Source organism: Mustela putorius, unplaced genomic scaffold, assembly GCF_011764305.1.
Source record: "Mustela putorius furo isolate JIRA1106 unplaced genomic scaffold, ASM1176430v1.1 tig00000695_pilon_pilon_pilon, whole genome shotgun sequence".
In the NCBI taxonomy this organism is placed as follows: Eukaryota; Metazoa; Chordata; class Mammalia; order Carnivora; family Mustelidae; genus Mustela; species Mustela putorius.
Window position 1 is genome coordinate 3,984,187 of NW_025421447.1, and position 19,169 is coordinate 4,003,355.

The following is a 19,169-nucleotide window of genomic DNA, read 5'->3' on the forward strand; positions in this document are numbered from 1 at the left end:
CCCCAGGACGTAGAGTGAGGCAAGGTAGATAGGATAAAAGAGGCGGGGAAATGGCTGGAGGGCTATGATTTCTAAGAAAGGGCCGGCCTTATAGTAATTCAAATGGGTTTAAGCCTGAAGACCCACGGGGCGTAGCCAGGAGTCTGGTGAGAGCCATAGGCAGAAGTGTAGGCCAGGAAAGATGGGTTTCTAGGGTAGGTTTGGTGAGTTGGGCTTTGAGCAGCCCGTTGGCCTTTTCTACCTTACCGATGACTGTGGGTGGTATGGGATGTGAAGTTTCAGGTTATGTTGAGGCTCTTAGCTACCTGTTGGGTTACACTGGAGATGAAGGTAGGTCCGTTGTCCGACTGGAGGGTCCGGGGCAATCCGAACCTCAGGATGATGCGCTCGATGAGTATTGTAGCCACTATGTCCGCTGTTTCCCGGGCCATGAGGTATGCTTCGATCCAGCCTGTGAATGTATTTTATGGCGAGGCATGGGAGTGAAGTCCAGGTGTCAGTCTTCCCCCGGCTGATGACCTCGGAGCTGTTGGTTAGGCCCTGGATTCCTCTTTGTGAATTCACGGCAGAACAGGTTTTGCAAGCCCTGTGGACAACTTCGATTACCTTAGATAAGGAAGGATGATAGAACAATGGCTGAAGAAATTAGTGGAGAGCCTATGGGCCACTATGGAGGGATTGGTGGATGTCAGTAATCAAGGTGTGCACCAGATTGCCTGGCAGGGCAATCCTGTCCTGGATGTAGATCCACCCCTTATCTGGCAAGGGTATAGGCAGTAAAGTTGCAGGGTTTAAGCGGGGGGAGGTAGAGAGAGAGAGATGCGGGTTCTCTAGGAATAGCAGATGGAATAGCTGGAGACGAGGAGTCAGATGGGCCAGAGATCGGTGGCTAAGGAGGTCTGTGAGTCGGTGTGGAGAGTAGACCATGATGGGCTGCCCTAAGGTCATGTTGAGGGCCTTATAGGGGGGTACTTGATATCCCTTGGCCCCCAGAAAGTTAAGTAGGGTGGAGGTGTCGTCTTGGGAGACCGAGAGGGAGGGGCTGCAGAGGAGGAGGTCATCCACATATGTAGTAGAGTCCTGGCCTTAAGGACGCACTGCTGTTAAGTCTGTAGGCCTGGCCGACAATGTGAGGGCTGTCCCTGAACCCCTGGGGTAGAACAGTCCAAATTAGTTGTCCAGAAGCATGCGTGTCAGGATCCTCCCAGGTGAAGGCAAAAAGAAAATAGGAATCAGGGTGCAAAGGGACGGTGAAAAAGGCGTCCTTTAGCTCCAGTACAGTCAAGTGAGAGGTGTTTGGGGGAACGCGAGACAGTAGGGTTAGGAACGACTGGGTGGAGGGGGACCACGACCTCGTTGATAAGCCTAAGGTCTTGCACCAGTCGATAAGCCCCTGAGGGCTTGCATACTGGGAGGATGGGGTGTTACAGGGAGAACTGATGGGGATCAGGAGTCCCTGACGTTTAAGCCATTCTATAATAGGTTTCAGGCCCCGGCGGTGGGCTAAGGAAATAGGAAACTGAGCTCGAGAGGGAAACTTAAGAGTTATCCTTAAGCTGTACTTTAACCGGGGTAAGGTGGGAAGCAATGATGGGTTCCGAGGTGTCCCACACCTGAGGGTCTACAGTAGGTAGGTCATCTGGAGTGAGGGTCGAGGGAGTGGAGAGGTGTAGGATGAGACGGGTTGAGGTGGATAGAGGGGAGGAAGGTGAGAGACAGATAGTTGCCCTCAGTTTCTGGAGAATATCCCTACCCAGTAGAGGGACCGGACAGGAAGGAATGACTAGGAACGAGTGGGAGAAAGGGAACCCATCCAGGCTACAGGTAAGGGGAAGGGTCACCCTAGGATTGGAGGAGGTCCCATCGATCCCCATAACAGTAATTGGTGAGGTTCGAGTAAGTCCCGAGTAGGAAGGCAGAACAGAGTAGGTAGCCCCCGTGTCCAGCAAAAAAGAGATGGACTTACCCGCTACCTGGAGCGTAACCCTGGGCTTGGCCTGGGTGAGAGGGGTGGCCGAGTCTGGGCTTCGTCAGTCGTCCTCCAATCCAAGCAGTTGAAAGGCCGGATTTACTGTCTCGGGGGGTTCCCCACGTTGAGGCGCCGAAGATACCCCGAGGTTAGGGCAGTCGGATTTCCAGTGGCCCATCAAATGGCATTGAGGGCAAGGCCGAGTTGGCGGCTTTGGATTGGGGCACTGGCGAGCCCAGTGTCCCTTGGCCCCGCATTTGAAACAGGCCCCCGGGGGGGTGCGGTTGGTTGCCCCTCTCTGCTGGCTCCCGGAGCCGGCCGGCCGCAGGGCTGCTACCAAGGCTTGGGTCTGCAACTGAACCTTTTGCTGGAGTCTGGCTTGTCGTTTAAGCTCAGCCGCCGCCTCACGGGAATTAAAGACCTTAAATGTCATTTTCACCAAGTCAGAAATGGGGGTCTGAGGGTCCTCCTCAGCCTTCTTTAACTTTCTCTGTATATCCGGTGCCGATTGAGAGATAAAATGAGTAGCCAGTACCGTGGCCCCCGCAGGAGAGGCAGGGTCCAAGCGAGTGTACTGGGTTAAAGGTTAGGTCAACTGGTTAAGAAACATGGTGGGGTTGTCGTAGGGGCCTGGACAATCTCCCTAATCTTGTCGTAATTAACGGCCTTATTAGAGGCTGACCACATGCCTGCTATGAGACACTGGACCATGCGGTTGCTGCACCAGTGGCCATCTTGGCCATCCTGATAATCCCAACCTGGTTCTACAGCTGGGACCGCCTGGGCTCCAGCATCAGTGAGCTGGACCTGATCCGCGTGCTCCTGGGCAGCAGCCTGGATGCGTTCCCTCTCCTCTATGGTGAGGGTGGTGGTCTGGACCACATGTAAATCATGCCAGGTGAGGGCCAGATATTGGAATTCTTTAATATAGTTATCAGAACTGGCCGAAAAGGAGCCCAAACGTTTCTCAATTTGGGAAAGGTCCTGTAGAGAGAAGGGCGCATGAACTCAAACTTCCTCAACTCCAGCAACCTCCCTTGGGGGTCAGACTAACTCAGCGGGGGGCTTTCGAGCCCTAGTGCGGCTGGAGCCACACAGACACATTCACGCAGAAGGGGCGACCTTCTGCCCTGAGCGAGCAGGGCATCCCCAGTTGCCCAGTTTCACGGTCATATATCGTTGTTCTCCCCAAAGACCTGTTGCCAGTATATGTATTTCTTTTTTTTTTTTTTTTTTTTTTTTTTTTTTTTTTTTTTTTAGGTTTTAATTTTTTTATTTTTATAAACATATATTTTTATCCCCAGGGGTACAGGTCTGTGAATCACCAGGTTTACACACTTCACAGCACTCACCAAAGCACATACCCTCCCCAATGTCCATAATCCCACCCCCTTCTCCCAAACCCCCTCCCCCCGGCAACCCTCAGTTTGTTTTGTGAGATTAAGAGTCACTTATGGTTTGTCTCCCTCCCAATCCCATCTTGTTTCATTTATTCTTCTACCCACTTAAGCCTCCATGTTGCATCACCACTTCCTCATATCAGGGAGATCATATGATAGTTGTCTTTCTCTGCTTGACTTATTTCGCTAAGCATGATACGCTCTAGTTCCATCCATGTTGTTGCAAATGGCAAGATTTCATTTCTTTTGATGGCTGCATAGTATTCCATTGTGTATATATACCACATCTTCTTGATCCATTCATCTGTTGATGGACATCTAGGTTCTTTCCATAGTTTGGCTATTGTGGACATTGCTGCTATAAACATTCGGGTGCATGTGTCCCTTTGGATCACTACATTTGTATCTTTAGGGTAAATACCCAATAGTGCAATTGCTGGGTCATAGGGCAGTTCTATTTTTTCAACATTTTGAGGAACCTCCATGCTGTTTTCCAGAGTGGCTGCACCAGCTTGCATTCCCACCAACAGTGTAGGAGGGTTCCCCTTTCTCCGCATCCTCGCCAGCATCTGTCATTTCCTGACTTGTTGATTTTAGCCATTCTGACTGGTGTGAGGTGATATCTCATTGTGGTTTTGATTTGTATTTCCCTGATGCCGAGTGATATGGAGCACTTTTTCATGTGTCTGTTGGCCATCTGGATGTCTTCTTTGCAGAAATGTCTGTTCATGTCTTCTGCCCATTTCTTGATTGGATTATTTGTTCTTTGGGTGTTGAGTTTGCTAAGTTCTTTATAGATTCTGGACACTAGTCCTTTATCTGATATGTCGTTTGCAAATATCTTCTCCCATTCTGTCAGTTGTCTTTTGATTTTGTTAACTGTTTCCTTTGCTGTGCAAAAGCTTTTGATCTTGATGAAATCCCAGTAGTTCATTTTTTTCCCTTGCTTCCCTTGCCTTTTGCGTTGTTCCTAGGAGGATGTTGCTGCGGCAGAGGTCGAAGAGGTTGCTGCCCGTGTTCTCAAGGATTTTGATGGATTCCTTTCGTACATTGAGGTCCTTCATCCATTTTTGAGTCTATTTTTTGTGTGTGGTGTAAGGAAATGGTCCAATTTCATTTTTCTGCATGTGGCTGTCCAATTTTCCCAGCACCATTTATTGAAAAGGCTGTCTTTTTTCCATTGGACATTCTTTCCTGCTTTGTCGAAGATTAGTTGACCATAGATTTGAGGGTCTATTTCTGGGCTCTCTATTCTGTTCCATTGATCTATGTGTCTGTTTTTGTGCCAGTACCATGCTGTCTTGATGATGACAGCTTTGTAATAGAGCTTGAAGTCCGGAATTGTGATGCCCCCAACGTTGGCTTTCTTTTTCAATATCCCTTTGGCTATTCGAGGTCTTTTCTGGTTCCATATAAATTTTAGAATTATTTGTTCCATTTCTTTGAAAAAGATGGATGGTACTTTGATAGGAATTGCATTAAATGTGTAGATTGCTTTAGGTAGCATAGACATTTTCACAATATTTATTCTTCCAATCCAGGAGCATGGAACATTTTTCCATTTCTTTGTGTCTTCCTCAATTTCTTTCATGAGTACTTTATAGTTTTCTGAGTATAGATTCTGTGTCTCTTTGGTTAGGTTTATTCCTAGGTATCTTATGGTTTTGGATGCAATTGTAAATGGGATTGACTCCTTAATATCTCTTTCTTCTGTCTTGCTGTTGGTGTAGAGAAATGCAACTGATTTCTGTGCATTGATTTTATATCCTGACACTTTACTGAATTCCTGTATAAGTTCTAGCAGTTTTGGAGTGCATTCTTTTGGGTTTTCCACATATAGTATCATATCATCTGCGAAGAGTGATAATTTGACTTCTTCTTTGCCGATTTGGATGCCTTTAATTTCCTTTTGTTGTCTGATTGCTGAGGCTAGGACCTCTAGTACAATGTTGAATAGCAGTGGTGATAATGGACATCCCTGCCGTGTTCCTGACCTTAGCGGAAAAGCTTTCAGTTTTTCTCCATTGAGAATGATATTTGCGGTGGGTTTTTTCATAGATGGCTTTGATGATATTGAGGTATGTGCCCTCTATCCCTACACTTTGAAGAGTTTTTGATCAGGAAGGGATGTTGTACTTTGTCAAATGCTTTTTCAGCATCTATTGAGAGTATCATATGGTTCTTGTTCTTTCTTTTATTGATGTGTTGTATCACATTGACTGATTTGCGGATGTTGAACCAACCTTGCAGCCCTGGAATAAATCCCACTTGGTCGTGGTGAATAATCTTTTTAATGTACTGTTGAATCCTATTGGCTAGTATTTTGTTGAGTATTTTCGCATCTGTGTTCATCAAGGATATCGGTCTATAGCTCTCTTTTTTGGTGGGATCCTTGTCTGGTTTTGGGATCAAGGTGATGCTGGCCTCATAAAATGAGTTTGGAAGTTTTCCTTCCATTTCTATTTTTTGGGAACAGTTTCAGGAGAATAGGAATTAGTTCTTCTTTAAATGTTTGGTAGAATTCCCCCGGAAAGCCGTCTGGCCCTGGGCTTTTGTTTGTTTGGAGATTTTTAATGACTGTTTCAATCTCCTTACTGGTTATGGGTCTGTTCAGGCTTTCTATTTCTTCCTGGTTCAGTTGTGGTAGTTTATATGTTTCTAGGAATGCATCCATTTCTTCCAGATTGTCAAATTTATTGCCGTAGAGTTGCTCATAGTATGTTCTTATAATAGTTTGTATTTCTTTGGTGTTAGTTGTGATCTCTCCTCTTTCATTCATGATTTTATTTATTTGGGTCCTTTCTCTTTTCTTTTTGATAAGTCGGGCCAGGGGTTTATCAATTTTATTAATTCTTTCAAAGAACCAGCTCCTAGTTTCGTTGATTTGTTCTATTGTTTTTTTGGTTTCTATTTCATTGATTTCTGCTCTGATCTTTATGATTTCTCTTCTCCTGCTGGGCTTAGGGTTTCTTTCTTGTTCTTTCTCCAGCTCCTTTAGGTGTAGGGTTAGGTTGTGTACCTGAGACCTTTCTTGTTTCTTGAGAAAGGCTTGTACCGCTATATATTTTCCTCTCAGGACTGCCTTTGTTGTGTCCCACAGATTTTGAACCGTTGTGTTTTCATTATCATTTGTTTCCATGATTTTTTTCAATTCTTCTTTAATTTCCCGGTTGACCCATTCATTCTTTAGAAGGATACTGTTTAGTCTCCATGTATTTGGGTTCTTTCCAAACTTCCTTTTGTGGTTGAGTTCTAGCTTTAGAGCATTGTGGTCTGAAAATATGCAGGGGATGATCCCAATCTTTTGATACCGGTTGAGTCCTGATTTAGGACCGAGGATGTGATCTATTCTGGAGAATGTTCCATGTGCACTAGAGAAGAATGTGTATTCTGTTGCTTTGGGATGAAATATTCTGAATATATCTGTGATGTCCATCTGGTCCAGTGTGTCATTTAAGGCCTTTATATCCTTGCTGATCTTTTGCTTGGATGACCTGTCCATTTCAGTGAGGGGAGTGTTAAAGTCCCCTACTATCATTGTATTATTGTTGATGTGTTTCTTTGATTTTGTTATTAATTGGTTTATATAGTTGGCTGCTCCCACATTGGGGGCATAGATATTTAAAATTGTTAAATCTTCTTGTTGGACAGACCCTTTGAGTATGATATAGTGTCCTTCCTCATCTCTTATTATAGTCTTTGGCTTAAAATCTAATTGATCTGATATAAGGATTGCCAGTATATGTATTTCTTAAGGCCATATCTAAATGTTCTTGGCAACTAGTAAAATCCTCCAGGGGTTACAGTTTGAAGTAACAAATTGTTCCGAGGGGCAGCAGCAATCCATGGCCAAACCCTACAATCAGTTTACTGGTTCCAGCTTATTCTTTCTCCTACTGTATGTAAACCTCACTCCCATCTTCCTTCATATGCCAAAGGGGGAAAAAAAAATCCACTCTCCTGTTGCCACTTTGCAGCCTTATGCTTGACAAATCAGCCTAATAAATGGAGATCTCCATAACTCTTCCTTCTTTTTTTTTAAGATTTTATTTATTTGACAGAGATCACAAGTAGGCAGAGAGGCAGGCAGAGAGAGGAGGAAGCAGGCTCCCCACTAAGCAGAGAGCCCAACGTGGGGCTTGATCCCAGGACCCTGGGATCATGAACCAAGCCGAAGGCAGAGGCTTTAACCCACTGAGCCACCCAAGTGCCCCTCCATAACTCTTCCTATAAATTAAGCAGAAATTTAAATAACACATTATTTTTCATGATCAGCAATAATCAAAAGGCCTTGAAAGTGAACTAATTTTACTTCAAGAAAAAATCTAGAGGAAATGTTAAGTATTGTAGACATTGTGCCTCTCCATTATCTTTGCAGAAAACTGAGTGTTTATTCTCTTCAGAAGGTACAAAAGATTATCTTTAGCCACATGATCAACCAGGATATGTAAGGACATGGATACAATACTAAAGTGAGAGGGGCAAAGCACAGCATACTTTGATCTGTGTGATTATATAAGCATATGCATATTTTGAAATTTATTGAGCTGTGCACACACACACACAAAATACAAAGTTGGCAAACTTAAGGGTACCTGGGTGGTTCAGTTAGTTAAGGGTCTGACTCTTGATTTCAGCTCAGGTCATGATCTCAGGTTTATAAGATTGGACTCTGCCCTGGGCATGGCATCTGCTTAAGATTCTGTCTCTCCCTTTGCCCCTCCTCATTTGTTCTCTCTCTTTAAAGAGGAGGAGGTGGCTCAGTTGGTTAAGCGACCACAGTCAGCTCAAGTCATGATCCTGGTGTCCCTGGATGGAGCCCCTCATCAGGTTCGCCACTCAGCATGGAGTCTGCTTCTTCCTCTGCCCTTCACCCTGCTCTGGCTCTCACTCTCTCAACTAAATAAAAATCTTAAAAAAAAAAAAAAGTTGGCAAACTACCTAACTTGTAAGACTTTATATAAGCTCTTCTAAGCAAAACAGTGAGCCGTAAGCATATGGAAGGTAATACAGATACATGGAACTGAGTTGAGAGGCCTGAAATAGACTTACACCTATGATTATGGGTAGACTCATTCATATGTTCAGCTGGTTTTCAATAAAGACCTAAACCAATTCAATGTGTATAGGAATGTTATTGAAACCAGTGGTGTTGGGCGCCTGGGTGGCTCAGTGGGTTGAGCCTCTGCCTTCAGTTGGGGTCATGATCTCAGGGTCCTGGAATTGAGTCCCGCATGGGGCTCTCTGCTCGGCAGGGAGCCTGCTTCCTCCTCTCTCTCTCTCTCTCTGCCTATTTGTGATCTCTCTCTGTCAAAAAAATAAATAAAATCTTAAAAAAAAAAAGAAAAGAAAAGAAATCAATGGTGCTGGAAGAAACTCTATTCCTGCCTCACAAAAGTTAATTTTTTATAACTCAAAACATTAAGTTTTTAGAAGAAAACATATGCAAATATTTTTGTGAACTGGGTAGGCAAATAATCCTAGCACAGGGCACACGAAAAAAATCATAAGAGAAAGCAATAGTAAATCAGACTTTATTGGCATTTTTAAAAATCTACTGAAAAATAAACCATTATGAAAGGAAAAAAGCAAGCCATAGACTGAGACTAAATATCCAAAAAACATAACTGATCAAGTGTTGTCTGTGTCCAGAATATATTATGACCACCTGATTTTTTAAAAAATCAAGTAATGCATCTTTTTTTTTTTTTTAAAGATTTTATTCATTTATTTGACAGAGAGAGAGATCACAAGTAGGCAGAGAGGCAGGTAGAGAGAGAGAGAGGAGGAAGCAGGCTCCCTGCCGAGCAGAGAGCCCGATGCGGGACTCGATCCCAGGATCCTGAGATCATGACCTGAGCTGAAGGCAGCGGCTTAACCCACTGAGCCACCCAGGCTCCCAAGTAATGCATCTTTTAATATATGGGTGAAGGAACTGAACAGACGCTTTAAAGATATAATAGTCAATAAACACGTAAGAGTGCTCAGTATCATCAGTTGTCAAGAAAATGGAAATTAATACCACATTGAGATATCACTACACTCAGTAGAAGAAATAAAATTAGAAGTCTGAAAACACCAAATCTTGGTAGAGAGTGGAACAATGTGAAAAAAAATCATTCATGACATTTGTTAAAAACAATATGTCATAAAGCTGCCTTTCTTCCAACAAGGGATGGAATGTATGTATGTGTGTGTGTGTGTGTGTGTACAAACACACACACACTGTGGGAATGTATAGCCTAAAGCAGGAATAGAGAGAGGGTTACTGAATGAAAATTTACTAAGAGGAAAGAAACATTGGAAGTAAGGGAGAATGTGGCTAAATCAATGCAAGGGACTCTTGCTGCAGGCTGGCCAAAAATGATCAGACACCACCCTGGAGGATGGTGGAGGATGAGGAACCTGACCAAGTATCAGGGGAGGGGGAATTCTGGTTAACAGGACTTGGCAGCTTCTTGCTAAAACTGGACACACAAAGACAAACCTAGAAGCTTGAAAATTAGGGCTTACTTGAGAAGATAGTTTAGAAGCCTTGACAGAGTCTGCTTAAAGAAGAATTTTTTTCAACAACCAAAGCCCTCATACATTGTTGGCATGACCATAAAATGGTACAACCACTTTGGGAAACATTTTGGCAGTTTCTTATAAAATTAAACATTCCTTATAAAATTAAATACCCCTCCCCTTTTGATTCCATCAAATATCCTCTCTTAGGTTGTCGGGGACTGCCTCCGGCCGAGAAACTCCCCGCCATTACAAGAAGGTGCTAGGCTCACTGCTAGCAAAGTACGCTGCAAGTATACAATGAACTTTCTGGTGAAGCCCGCCTAAAGGAGGACATAGTTATTGGCTGTATCAAATTTAACAGCATAGTAACAGGACTCTCATTGGCTCTCCCCATTGCTTGACCCCTTATTGGTCACCCTGCTGTATATAAGCTAAGGAAGTTGATTAAATAAACGGAAATGAAGCATTAACACCATACCAGGCTCATTGTCGTCCTTGCCGGCCGAGGGCGACATTAGGTGTCTGTCCAAGAGAAATTTTAAATAGAATATGTCTACAGAAACACTTATAATACGAATGCTCAGAGCAGCTTTATTCGCAACAGCTCAAATTGGAAACAACCCAAATAGCCATTATTATGAGAATGGTAAATTTTTAAATATCTATGCGATGGAATCCTACTCAGCAATAAAAAGGAATGAAAATCTGATATATTCAGTAACATGGATAAAATTCGAAGACGTTATACAGGGAAGAGTAAGTAGACATAAGCATACATACTCTGTATGTATGATCCCATTTACAGGAATTTCTAGAAAGAGCAAAACTAATTTAAGGTGAAATAAATAAGGATCGTGGCTGTCAAAAGATTCGGAAGATAATGACAATATTCATGATTCTGTTGCTTTTAACGTGAGTGATCCAGTAATTCCTAAATCCAAGCACAATGACAACAGAATTAAGTAGACCGCTCTTAGTCCCATTTTACAGAACAAAGAATGAGATAATTGAAGCGTATTTATCCAAAGCCATACAAGGGCAAAACCATTTTTTTAACTGAAGTATAATTAGTGTTATTAGTTTTGGGTGTGCAATGTGATGATTCAAATTTTCTATACATTACTCTGTGCTCATCACAGTACGTGTACTCTTAATCCCATGTATCTATTTCACTCATATATATATCCCCCCGCCACCAGGGACAGAACCATCTTTACAACCATGAGCTCGTCCTCTGGAGCATACATTAGTTGGGTCAGCCTTCTCAGACCTCAGGGTATCCGAGTTCTTCAGCTGTAGGGATCTGAAGAAAAAAGAAAGGGGAGCGCAAATGAGGGAGAGATAGAATCATAAATGCTTTCATCCCCCTCCTGTGTTCCTCCCTCCCTCCTGCTTTTTTTTCCACCCCCGCACTGGCTCTGACCCTTCCCCACTTCCCCCCCCCCCCCCCCCCCCCCCCCCCCCCCGCACAAGCCTCCTGGGAGGTCTCATTGCGTTTTGCCTCCGCTCCCCCCCCCTCCCCTAGGTGAGGTTTCCTTTCCGCCTACTCCAACGGGTACGCGACTTTGCAGGGCTGGGAGTGGGGCACTTAGGCGCTGAGGGGGCTTCATACAAAGAACTTTCTACTTTGAAAAACTTCCTTATTTCCCTTCTCAGGGCTCTTCGTGGGACTAGAAGCTAAACAGCAATGTATTCAACAGGTCTTGACAGTGCTTCCTGGTGAATTGCAGACTCTGTTCTCTGAGGGGAGACCCCGTGACCCCGGCCTTCCTGGAGTTGGGTGTTAGAGGAAACCAAACACACCGTTCCCGTAGGGCTCTGGAGGAAAGGCAGGCAAACTTTCATTCTCGGGTGAAGGTGGACCAGTGGAAAAAGCCACCAAGGGAGCACAACAGGCCTTCAGTTTCCCGCAGACCCCACGGAGCACCTGGTGCGGGGAACTGCGGCCTCGGGGTCTTTGCAGGTGCCTGGCAATGAGGCCGGTAAGGAGCAAGGTAGGCAAGGCCGTTCCGCTGCCCTTTTAGTTTCCGGATCACCCAGCACACCCAGTTTCAAATGAGACAGACAACGTGATTCATCTCTGTTCTGCGAAGCCTTAGAAACTGCGGTTTTCCCGCAGAATGGGCACAGTACATCTCGGGGTGGGAGTTCCAACTGCTTATGGAATCAAAAGCACCATACTGTCAAGTCTCTGTGGCGCAATCGGTTAGCGAGTTCAGCTGTTAAAAGGTTGGAGGTTCGAACCCACCCAGGGACGGAATGAGTGACTTTTAACTCATTTTCGTGTCTTTCCTGCTGTTTATCACCTGCACATCTCCTCATATAAAATCTGTTACTTGATTCTGGGTCCTATTCGCCTCGTATCAGCTAAGTCTTAATTAAGACCCACCGGCCCACCCCACCTCCCCAACCTGATTCTCTTAATAAAAGAGTATCTATTAATCTATCAGCTTTATACCCCTCAACCTGAACTCCTTAGACAGAAGAACCCAGGATCTGGTGGGGTACAATTTTTTATTCTGCCCTTAGAAGACTGGATGAATAACTTAGACTTTGGTGACTCAATTTTTTTTTTTTTTTTTGGATGACTCAATTTTTTTAAAGTCTAAATTTGTTTGCATTCATTGTTCAAAATTGCTTACTTTGGGAGGATTGTTCTTAAGGGTGCAAGGCTATTATTTTTTAGAGCAGTTTTAGGTTCACAGCGAATTGAGGGGAAGGTACAGAGATTTCCCACATACTTCCTGCCCTCTACAGCCACATGTATAGCCTCCCTCATTGTTAACATTCCCCACTGGAGTGCTACATTTGTTACAACTGATGAACCTACATTAATACATCATAATCACCCAAAGGCCATAGTTTTACCTTGTGGGCTCACTCTTGGCAGTCTACATTCTTTGGGTTTGGACAAATAGTAACTATACACCATTTTCACTCCCCTAAAAATCCTCTGTGCCCCCTTTCTGGCAACCACTGATCCTTTTCCTGTTTCCACAGTTTTGCCTTTTCCAGAATGTCCTATAGTTGGAATCATACCATGTAGCCTTTTCAGTAATATGTATTTAAGATTCTTTGATGTCTTTTCAAGGGCAGTTCATTTCTTGTAAGTGTTGAGTACGATTACTTCAGTTTATCCCTTCACCTCCTAAAGGACACCTTCGTTGCTTCTAAGTTTTGGCAACTGTGAGTAAAGCTGCTATAGGCATGGGTGGGCAGGTTTTTGTGTGGGCTAAACTTTCAACTCCTCTGGCTAATAGCAGGGAGCCTGACTACTGGCACATATATTAAGAAAATATTTTTAGTTTTGTAAGAAATTGCAAACTGTGTTCCAAAGTTGCTGTGCCATTTTGCATTCCCACCAGCAGTAAACCACTGTTCCTGTCGCTCCACATCTTCAACATTTCTGTGTTGATGTGCCTCAGTTTTTTTCGTATGTGTCATGAGGCCAACAATGGTAATCTGTCCCCAGGAAGTGCCTGGACTTGGTTAACTGCTTCATCAATAATGTCCTGATCAGTGGAACCCTCATCATAATTATCCTCTGTATTTCTTTTGACAGAGGCATTTCTTCCATAGTATGTATACTGTTTATTTAACCTCTTTCATATTGCATTTGCATTTAAGTCAGTTATATGATTTTATGATTCTGAATAGGCTGCAGCCATCATGCTCACACACATGTCTTTGGCCACCTGTGCAGGTATTCCTATAGTTTACAGAACTGGAAGTGCTACTATATTATAATATTCATAGGCTCCTAATTATAGGAAATCCTGCAACTTTGCCTTCCACAGAAGCAATAACCAAATTGTATTTCCATTTATTTCCCAACCTGTCCATGTCCCTTTCTTTGTTTCCATGCCAAGACAACAATCTTTCTGAACCTCTTAAGATATTCTGAAAAGGGAAATGGTGCCCTCCTGACTTAACTAAGGGCAGGTACAACACAGGGTCTTTGTGAACATTACACAGAGACATTCTGCTGCATATGTTGGACAGCTAACCTTTCAGGATGCAGTCATTGAAGACAGAGTCCTCTAATCACTGCCATTGTTTTCTGTAGTCAGCTGAGTCTAGGGCGGACTGCTCAGAGTGATGGCTTTGCCTCCTGCCAAGTAGCTTATCTAAGAGGAGAAAAATCCCTCTGGCTCCAGACTCCAGATGTTTTTTTCTCTCTGGGGGTGCCTGGCTGGCTCAGCTGGAGGAATCTGCTACTCTTCATCTCGGGATTGTGAGCCCCATGTTGGCTGTAGAGGTTGCTTAAATAAAACTTTAAATAAAAAGATAAATGTTGGTTTTGCTTTTATTTGATGGAAACAATCTCTCATGCCTGCCTTCCTTGCTATGCAATGGTGAGCTGGCATACTTTAACTACAGTATTCCTTGACAGTTTTCTTTTTGCTATGTCCATAAAAATTAGCCCATCTGAGACATCTCACCAGAGCAAATAGAATCTTGCCCTTGACCAGCTCCTGCATACCTGGACCATTGGTGCTGTTGGCTCAGTCTTCTGTTAAATCTCATATGAGGAGAAAGTGAGCTCTTTGCCTTTTATATACTAAGTGGGGTGACTGGAAAACTTTTTCTCTCTCATTGTGCATCATTGTTTTCTCCTATCTGCAGGCATCAGTGTGTGATTGTGGTTTAATTTTATGAAATAAATTCCAAGAGCTAGTCTCTGATCCGTAATTGGTTGATTGGGGATCTACTCACTGTCAGGTCAGAGATGACAACTAAGCTGGCCTGTGAGTCTTGTTGATTGTTGTCCCGAGGATTCTGGTCAGTACTTCTCAGTATTTGATACTGCAGCAACAAGAAGCTTATCTTCCCAGTATCTGGTATGAACCCAATACTTATCAACACCTGCAAAAGTGGAATGTCTAGGATAAGAATGACCTTAATACACAGTGATCTCCCTGTAGGAACTCTTGGCTTTAATAACTACTATATCTAAAAGGGATCTTAGCACAAGAAGAAAACAAAATTTTTAACATGCAAGGGGCAACCTTCTTTGATTAGTATATACAAGTTTCTAAATAGTTGAGGAAAAAAATGTTAATTTCTATTAAGGATTCTATTTTATTTTATTTTATTTTTTTTTAAAGATTTTATTTATTTATTTGACAGAAAGAAATTACAAGTACACTGAGAGGCAGGCAGAGAGAGAGAGAGAGAGAGAAGGAAGCAGGCTCCCTGCTGAGCAGAGAGCCCGATGCGGGACTCGATCCCAGGACCCTGAGATCATGACCTGAGCCGAAGGCAGCGGCTTAACCCACTGAGCCACCCAGGCGCCCAAGGATTCTATTTTAAATTAGAACACAAAGTAAAGGAAAAACATAACATACAAGCAATTAAATCAACAACATGTGCTTTTCTGACAAGATTTATTACTCTCCATAGTGGTAAGCAAGTTTGGTTTGATAAGAATGGATGAAAAGCAATGACTTCATGTGCAGATATGTCCTGTTAGACTCAAAAGGGTATCACAGAAACTACTGATTTTCAGCAATGAAGGGGTCCTTCAGGGACCTCCTGTTGTTTAATCATTTCCTTTTGTGTCCTTCACTAGCAAGACTTGTTCATAGATAGGTCTCCTTTGTTTCCACATTAAATGACGTTACTTACCACAATTAGTTCCTTTAGAATGCCTATTACTCTGGTGGAATTCTTCCCTTTAATAAATATGTTTTCTTAGAAACAAATCAGTATTTTTTTCTCTTCCTCTGCAGGGAAAAGACAATTAGGTCTCTAAAAATTTAATAAGAGGGGGGTGCATGGGTGGCTCAATGGTTTAAGCCTCTCTACCTCTGCCTCGGGCTTCTCTTCGGCTTGGGTCATGATCTCAGGGTCCTGGGATCGAGCCTGTATCAGGCTCTCTGCTGGGTGGGGAGTCTGCTTCTCTCTCTCTGCCTACTTGTGATCGCTCTCTATCATATAAATAAATAAATAAATAAAACCTTTAAAAATTTTGATCAGAGTAGTAATAATTATATATATAAAACTAAGAAATTAAGACTATCTGGAAAAATTATGTACGTTATAAGTATGATATTTAGTTTAATCATTTTAAAGTAGGCTCCGCCACCCCCCCCCACCCAATATGGGGCTTGAACTCACCACCCGGAAATCAAGAGTTGCATACTCTGCCACCTGAGCCAGCCAGGCACCCCTAAATGTGGTATTTCCTAAAGAAAGATTTTGTTCCTGAATTTGCAACACGGAAAAAAACCAAATTTAATTCACGACCCTGACTGCGTGGTACCAAAAAAAGAGAGAGAAAGAGAAATGGAAGTTGATAATGGAGAGGAGTATTAGTATTTTTTTTTTTTTTTAAAGATGTTATTTAGTGGACAGAGACACAGCGAGAGAGGGACCCAAGCAGGGCGAGTGGGAGAGGGAGAAACAGGCTTTTGGCTGAGCAGGGAGCCCCATGTGGGACTCAATCCCTGAACCGAAGGCAGACACTTAACAACTGTGCCACCCAGGTGCCAGAATTAGTATTTTTAAGTAATTTAAATATGTGACATATAAAGGTCATGGAAGAAGTTTAGGTCATGTTGTATTTTTTTATTAACACAGATGACTCCTTAGAAAAATTAGAATGGGTGGTGCCTGGGTGGCTCAGTGAGTCAAAGCCTCTGCCTTCAACGCAGGTCATGATCCCAGAGTTCTGCGATTTAGCCCTGCATCGCATTGGGCTTTCGGCTCAGCAGGAAGCCTGCTTCCCCCTTCTCTCTCTGCCTGCTGCTCTGCCTACCAATGCTCTCTCTCTCTCCATCAAATAAAGAATAAAATCTTTTTTTTTTTAAAGTTACAGATTTCCTTTCAGATTTGGTTTAAGATTTATTTTGCCGCTTCCTGACTGCTCACGGGAGAAGAATGAGGCACAAACAAGTCAGTTGCCAGAGAGGGAGCAGGTGACGACAGCTGAAAGGACTATCTCCCCAAACCACAACTCCGTCCCCTATTTATTAGATACAACCTAACAACCAACAAAGGAGAAGACAACCGTTATTTATGAGTCGTAGGTCTTGTAGGTAAACAAGGAATGTTGAGTCAGACTTGATCCCAAGTCTTACAAGTAAACAAGAAGAGTACTAACTAGGGTGTGCCTAGTCAGCTTGCAATTTGTAGGAGAGCAGGAGCACTTAAAGGGATTACCTTAACAGCGGGCTTTCTCTGGGGCAGAGGAGACAACGGAAAAGGGAAGCAGGCGGGTTCCGCCCTGAGCAAGCCCGGCATCAACAGCTTTAAGGACGCGAATCACATCCTCCCCACCAGAGGACCGTTGCCAGTGCCAACTCTTGTGGGGGTCCGCCACCTGTAAAACCCGGCGGCTGCCCCCACTAAATGCTACACCGCGAGGGCCTCCGCCAATCGACCTCTCTTTGCACGGGTTGTCCGGTTGTGTTGCCGCTGCTCACTCACTGGAGGGTGCTGTGGTTCTGAGGTCGATAGTGCACTGGCCTGTTTTTTTTTTTTTTTTTTAAGATTTTATTTATTTATTTGACAGAGAGAGATTACAAGTAGACAGAGAGGCAGGCAGAGAGAGAGGAGGAAGCAGGCTCCCTGCTGAGCAGAGAGCCCGATGCGGGACTCGATCCCAGTACCCTGAGATCATGACCTGAGCCGAAGGCAGCGGCTTAACCCACTGAGCCACCCAGGCGCCCACTGGCCTGTTTTTGAAGCAAGGCCTTGAATCCTTATTCCGCTTTTACCAAGCCAGTCGGCTGAGCTAATGTATTAACTCTGAGATACTTCCAGCCCAGGAGATTACAGTCATTCTGACCACAGAAAGTGTTAATTCGGGGCGCCTGGGTGGTTCAGTGGGTTAAAGCCTCTGCCTTCGGCTCAGGTCATGATCACAGAGTCCAGCCCCACATCGGGCTCTCGGCTCAGCGGAGAACCTGCTTCCTCCTCTCTCTCTCTGCCTGCCTCTCTGCCTACTTGTGATCTCTGTCAAATAAATAGATAAAATCTTAAAAAAAAAAAAAAAGCATAACTTCACTGTGGGGGGGGGCGGGGCACAGCCGCTGAACAATGATCCCTGGTGTAACTTGAATAAAATCCATTTTCATCTCCTCAGTGTTGAGCCCCAAATAACGACCTGTCAATGATAATAGGTAAAGTGCTTGGGTCCCAGGCCTAACCTACAAATTTAAATGTGCTACCCAACAGATACCAAATTGCCCTCATTTGCCATGTGAGAACACTGAGATACGGAGAGGATGCAGTCAAGTTTGGATACTTGAGTGGGCGGGATTTGAAAGCAAGAATTTGAGCTGAGGATATGGCCAGGCTCCAGAAGATAGGTTCAGAACCACTAATACTTCCCTTGTTTTAAAAAATGGTGGAAATGCTAGAGAAGAAACTGTGTACTCGTCGAAAAAACACCTATGAAGAAATTCCTGCAACAGGTATGACACTATACTAAAAATTCTCTTATGCTTTACAAACACTCTCCAGCCCTTAATGCACCAGTTACTCTCTTGCAAGCTCTCTCGATCTTCAACTTCTCTCCCCCAAACAAAAGAGCATCTTTTTCATGTGTTTCCAAAAAATACTCCACATCATAAGACACCAGAAAACACATAAACACATTCATCCAGTCTTAAGCCATTGGAACAAGCAAAAAAAAAAAAAAAAAACAAAAAAAAACAAAAAAAACACGCAGTCCCCCACTACTACAAATTATGCATTCGAGTAGTTTTCGACATTTGAAGAAATCACAGAGATCAGAACATACACCCGAGTGCAGTGGATAAGCCTCACCCTAGGAAAACCACCTTCATGACCACAGTATTTCCTCTGCCCGGTAACCAGGATTTCCAGGCCCTCCGCCCCACACCAGCTGCACACGCCTTGCACTCTTCACACACGACCACTTCGCTCCTCACCACTCTTGAGCCCCCCGACGCCTTCCACGCACGCAGCACCATGAACCTCCGTCAACCGCCCGCACTGCTTCCCGTAGCCCCGGATATCCCATTGTTATTTAGGCGGCAGCAGTCGAACCATCAGCCCCCGTAGCTATATTTACATAAGACACGCCCTCCGCGTGACGTCACAAGAACCCTGACCTCCGGCCTACCTCCTCCCTTCCACCCACCCCTCCCCGGCCCCCTGGTCTGGTCTTTCCTTCCCAGCCCCACCCGCGGCGGCGATGGGCGTGGGTTCTGAACCTCTGCTCGCCTGTAGGGAACCTGACAGGCTGTTCCTGTCTCTGTACCTTTCTTCAAATAATGCCTTTCAGTGTGTAAAACAGAACAAAGGAAAGGGGTTCCTTT

The 19,169-nt window shown here is 44.0% G+C and overlaps 1 non-coding gene across 1 annotated transcript; it reads right to left on the reverse strand.

Moving 5' to 3' along the window:
* Positions 1–18,541: 18,541 nt before the first annotated feature.
* LOC123392953 lies at positions 18,542–18,705 on the reverse strand. Its single transcript, XR_006607677.1, has one exon. It is a non-coding gene; the product is annotated as a U1 spliceosomal RNA (small nuclear RNA).
* Positions 18,706–19,169: the final 464 nt, after the last annotated feature.